General features: G+C 37.8%; 1 protein-coding gene across 3 annotated transcripts in view; it reads left to right on the top strand.

The window, feature by feature from the left end:
• The first annotated feature begins 276 nt into the window (after positions 1 to 276).
• Positions 277 to 6000, top strand: part of per3 (period circadian clock 3) — a 21817-nt gene continuing 16093 nt past the window's right edge. For all 3 annotated transcript variants that reach the window (XR_003674142.1, XM_028448060.1, XM_028448059.1), the window contains exon 1: positions 277 to 451. The gene's annotated coding sequence lies outside the window, so the exon portion shown is untranslated. The remainder of the gene's footprint in view (positions 452 to 6000) is intronic.

The raw sequence follows: 6000 nt of genomic DNA, 5'->3' as shown, positions 1-6000 counted from the left end.
ATCAAACACATCATCTAATTAAAAACGTCCCAAAAGCCCATATTGTGTAGACCGAGCCGGGGTTTTCATTGAGGAGCAGTGCTACTGAGCGGTCGTGCGCTGCGTGAGCCCCGGGCTTGTTGTTGCCCTGTTACGTAACGTGGAGATCCACGTGTACCGACTGACGCCCGACAGACCTCAGTGCTGGCCCCGCCCACTCACTAGAGAGCTAGCCAACCACAGGAGAGATGTAAATATAGCTCGTCCTATCAGCAGGGAGTGGGCGTGCCAGTGACATGCCGGGCTCACGTTGCACAAATGTGTCAAGCTCTTCGGAAAGGATGACAACTGAGCTCCGTTATTAGCAGATAACCACAAAAAATTATATTTATATTCAAAACGACCTGACAATCCACACAGAGTACTAAAGACGCCTGGATGCTAAAGGGAGGACACTCTTCGTTACAAAAAGGTAAATATTTCTATGGCATACTGACTACTTTAAGTCAGCGCTGTCGCTCAACTCCTCATGCACGACCCCAACTAGAGATAGTCGTGACTGTAAAAAAAAAACCCAAAAACCCCAATGTAATGGTTCTCTAGTGCGGTTTACATCTAGTACAGTGTTCTAACTGTGTGTTGTGTACTAGTGTTTGTGGGTTTCAGGTGGTGTAGACTGGGTTGACTGTAGGGGGTAGTGCCCGTGCGATGCTAATGCTAACGTGTTAGCTGTGTAACATGTCTGCTACAAGTCAGGCTGCCGATCCACTCACATCAAATAATAGCTTCTTATCTGCAGTTTAAACGCATTATAGTTCAGCTACAATAACCAGCACTCAGAGATGCTGTGTTTCTATGTGTATAATGCATTGCTCGCTGTGTTTTGTTTGTAATACCATCGCTGACCAATAGAGCTATTGTGAATGTGTGTTATGATGCAGTGTTGGGTGTTTTTGTCTGAACATGGCAGATGTAGGACACTTAAACACATTAATCAACAGCTTCTACACTGTGCTCCAGTGGGCTCCTCTGCAAAGAATGATGGACCTCTTAAAATGGTCGCTCCAAAGAATCCATTAATTGTTTTACTGTAAAGAAACGCAGCTGTTCACAAATGTGCACGTGTCTTTTAAAGAAAAACATTGTAGCAGCTGACATTTCTGATAAAATAACAAATTATCTACAATTGTTGTTGTTTTTTTTAGGTTATCTTTCAAACATTGCACATACTTAAACTTGTTGCCTATAATCGATCTACAGTGGCAACTACAGGTGTGCATTGCCCTGAATCTGATGATACGATTCACGATTTGCACGATACGATATATTCCGATACTAAACAATATGATATACATCGCGATTCCAATGATTTTCACTTTTTCTATAAAAGTGAATTTGATTTTTAAACTTGCAAGACAAAGTAAATGGTTACTAACTGTAATTAAATTACAAATATTAAAAAACAAAAACAAAAAAAAAAACAAGTGGTATGTTTATCAGACTGTCAAATTATATTTAAAAAAAAAAAAGTGTAACTTTGGCTTCTACAACCAATTCTGATTCTGTTAAAGCTGCACTACCGGATTCTTGAATCATGACAGAGGGGCATGGCTGAATTCAAACCGTAAATCCCGCACCCCACTCTGATTATCTCTCCCAGTCTCCTCCTCTCACGGAATTGCACGAAATCGCACACGAGAGGTGAAAGTGCACTACCGGTAAAAGACGTTTCCACGCAAAAGGAGACACACAAAATATAGGAAAATGGAACATTAGATTACCTGTCTAGAAGGAGAACAGCCACTTGCACGTCCAAAGTTAGTCCAAGACTGAAAACAAGTTGGCACCGTGCACGCGCTTCACTATTTATTGCGGCAGCCAATGAGGAGGCTCCTGGAGGGGGTGACCGCCAAGATTTTGTCTTCTGGGGTTTTATTAACTAATTAATTAAAAGGCACAGACAACATGCAGACATACGATTTTTTCAGAAATGATTACTTTTACAATATGATGTTAATGAGATTTTTTTTTTTTTAATTAAAGAAAATAAAACGAGTACCCCAGCTTTAAGTTCCACATACATCTATAAAAGTGCCAAGTATGTTTTATGAAAATAAAGTGCAATTCACTTCCAAGCTAAAGTGCATTGAGGAGTGAGGTCGTTTAACAAGGTTTGATGTGGTTCACTGACACGTAGCGACTGGGAGGTTACGTGCTATACTTATGTTTTGGATCGATACTATAAATGTCACATTATATCACAGAATCAATTTTTTTCTGACACCCCTAGTGTGTTGTAAAGTGTCAGTGAACATGAAGTGAATATTATTTGAATTTATGATTACAACTTTAATTGTCTTTAGTAGCTACCAAAGTCATATATTTGGGCTAATTTTGATCTCGGGCTGCATGTTTGTCATCATCGTATAGGTTTTCTCTACTCCACATTCAGATTTATCTTACAAAACAAGTGACGTAATGTAAGGAGGATTGCTTTTCAATACACTTTACCTCTCAGTGCTCGGAAGTAAATAAATCTCTAAGACAGGACGCTAAATATCGAGTAACCTTCACTAATTTTAGCAGATATATTTATAATATTTACCGTTGTTGTTATGTGTGTTTGTCTCCATAGAGTGTAACTTTATCCTATATGTATGACCTATATATAAATTAAGGTAATTATATATTTTAGTCATTTCCTGACTTAACTCTTACATACACAAACTTCAGTCAGATAAACAGACCCACAGGATGGATGTGGGGGGTGGGGTGGGGTGGCATGTTAATGGGTCACATTTTTTTTTTTATTGGTTTGCTAACAAAGATAAGGCCATTTCTTTCAATGCCATGGCTGTTACATTTTTCAACCTGATTAGGTAGTGTATGTGTATGTACCTTAACCCTGTAAATGTTTAACTGCTTTCGAGGAGTGTCAGTTCATCATATTCAAATTCTTGCTTCTTTTAAAAAAAAAAAAAAAAAAAAAAAACAGTCAAGCAATGAATTTAATCAGATTGTAAGTTGCCAAATCACAAGTCTATTATACATAAGCATGTATAAGATTGCTGTTTATTTGGGAATCCAACTGCCATCCTATTGCCGATATCAGATATCAGTCCGATATCAGCCAGAAAACGAATATCGGATTTTATCGGACTGCATCTAAAATCTCCGATATATATTATATTGTATTTATTCAATTGTAGAATACTGTAGATATTATGTTAAAGGTTAAAAAGTACGTAACCAATTGGTTAATAATAAATGGGTCAGTTTTTTCTCATACCTACTGTTGCTGACTATTGTTCTCTGTTTGAGTAACATCACTTGATCAAACCTTTTTGATATTGATATCGGCCAATACTTGTCCCGATACAACTTTTTCACTTCCGATATGATACCTATATTGCAGCCTTGCATATCGGCCGATACCGATATTGATCTGATACGATATCAGCATGAATCATACATACTTTTATTACTTATTTTGTAGTGTGGAATGTTAAAAAAGGCTTGATCAAGTGATGTTACTCAGACAGAGAACAATAGTCAACAACAGTAGGTTACTTTGTTGGAGTGTGAACCACAGTCACCTAGGGATAGAAGTGCTGGAGCGGAAAATTTTATCGGAGAGCTTATATCGTTATTTTAGATGTAGTCCGATAAAATTCGACCTTCGTTTTCTGGCTGATATCGGACCGATATCCGCTTTCACCTCTACTCAAGGCTGCTATATCGGTATTGTATCAGAAGTGAAAAAGTTGTATCGGGACATCCCTAATAATAACTTTGGTTTCTATAGCAGTTTTTATGACTCTCAAAGCACTGTACAATATTCATTCACATCAGTCATACCAGTGGTGGTAGGCTACATTGTAGCCACAACTACCCTGGGGCATACTGACAGAAGCATGGCTGCCATTATTTGCCTACGGCCCCTCTGACCACCACCGACATTCATGTGCAATTCATACAAACCAATGAGGGTTAAGTGCCTGGCCCAAGGACACAACAGCAATGACTGGGATAGAGTGGGGTTCGAGCCACCAACCCTTTTGTAATTGGACGACCCACTTTATCACTGAGCCAGGGCCACCTCAATTGATCCATGAACGGCCAACGCGCAACTTTAATTCAATAGATGAGCTAAAACATTGAAAAAGATCAATTAGTAACTTAAGGATCTATATAAAACATTTTGATGTGTTTTTTTCTGTTGGATTAATCTTTCTAATATAAAGGTGCATCATTTATTGTTTTTTTTCTGTTTTTTTGCATTGGTACCAAAATAAGTAATTGTTCTGTTTCTGCTATAATTTAAAAGAAATACATAATTTAATTTGTTTCTCAACATGTGTAGTTTCATTCTCTCTTTTCCTACATTTTAAAAGTACCAGTCCTCTTGTACATTTGATTTGACATTTTCTTTACAGCGGAGCAGCTATTGTGCAGCAAAAGATTGCCATTATTTTGTCCCACACAGTTACTTTTCTGCTGCTTGGGGCACCAGTCTACAGTACTGCAGCATATCAACAGGTGTTTGTGTGATTATACTTTTCATTTTCATTTGTTAGGCCAGGCCAACTGTAAAAAAAGAAAATGCACACACAGTTCAGCTACAACAAAGTGTACGCAGCCTCAGCATTGTAAGCACTCACCACACAGCAATGATGTGTTATTTGCTTGAGTTCTTGTTTTCGTCAGTGCAGGTAGACCATCTCAAGTATCGTTTGTACACTCTAGGTTGAGAGTAGTGGTTATGTAATCCTGCAGTGACGACCTTATGAGAGATACACAATGTCTCGCTGGCTCCTGTTTGTGTCTCTCTGTCTCTGTGGGGACTTTTCTATTTATTATCAGAGGAAAAAAAACACCAAATGAAATAAACGCACAAGCCAAACATTTATAAATGTATTTCCATGTTTAAATTGCCTTTGATTTTAAGTCTAGTTGAGAGTCAAAAATGGAAAAAGATATTAAAAGCAAACTACCGAAATGTTGAATTTACAGCTGCCTTGTACGTACGTAACCACAGTCACTGTATTGACTTGTCTTGCAGCTTTATTGGTGGCAGTGTCAGCCAGTCTGGATGAGATGTGTTCATGTGGAAAAACGTGGATTATTGGAATGTGACAGAAACCACTGAGTCAGTAATGATCACACGGTCCAGTCCAGTATATTAGATAATAAAACAGATTGTGTTGTTGAGAAAACTGCTTCATCTTGGTTTATTTTAAGTGTTTGTTCCCAGCCATCAATAAATTCATAATGTGTGAACTGGGCTTGTTTTGCATGATGTGATCTTGAGTCGATGGACAGCAGCAGTGTAGCGGAATAAAAATTAATAAATCATTAAGAATAAATTAATATGCAGGCGAGTTTGCGTGGAGGGGAAGGCTTTGTAGAAATCTCAGCGGAATTACAAGTTTTTATTGTGTTTGCGTGGCTTTGCCAACTCAGAAAACACACAAAATCATATCTGTATGGTTTGAGTTAGTGATAGGCCGATACATGGCCGGCAGACATTATCGGCCGATTTTTACGTGTATTGGCATTGGCCGATGCGGGCTGCTGAGCTCACCGATCCACATTATTTAGAGAGCAGAAATATTTTTTACTTGTTCTACATCACCTGTTTTTAATATTTGTTAAATATTTTTTACTTGTTCTACGTCACCTGTTTTTAATATTTGTTAAATATTTTTTACTTGTCGTTCTACCTCACCTTTGTTAATTTTAATACATTTAAAAAAAATAAATAAATTGAGACTTGTACAATTTGTTATCGTCATTGTGTAATTTTTATGATGTAAATATGGGCTCAAGAAAATTGGCAGTCCGTATTAGTCATCCGCTAAGGCTGATGGGGAAAAAAATTGGTCTCGGCATCGTCCCTAAAAAAATCCATATTGGTCTATCCCTAGTTTGAGTTATTGCAAATGAAAACACACAGCTTTTGTGACTAATGGAGTTTACCCCTGTAAATTTGGAGCCATTCCAAAAGTGTATTATGAACAC

This window comes from Gouania willdenowi, chromosome 5 (genome assembly GCF_900634775.1).
Source record: "Gouania willdenowi chromosome 5, fGouWil2.1, whole genome shotgun sequence".
NCBI classification, from domain to species: Eukaryota; Metazoa; Chordata; class Actinopteri; order Blenniiformes; family Gobiesocidae; genus Gouania; species Gouania willdenowi.
The sequence above is the reverse complement of the archived record's forward strand: the minus strand, read 5'-3'. Positions and strand labels throughout refer to the sequence as shown.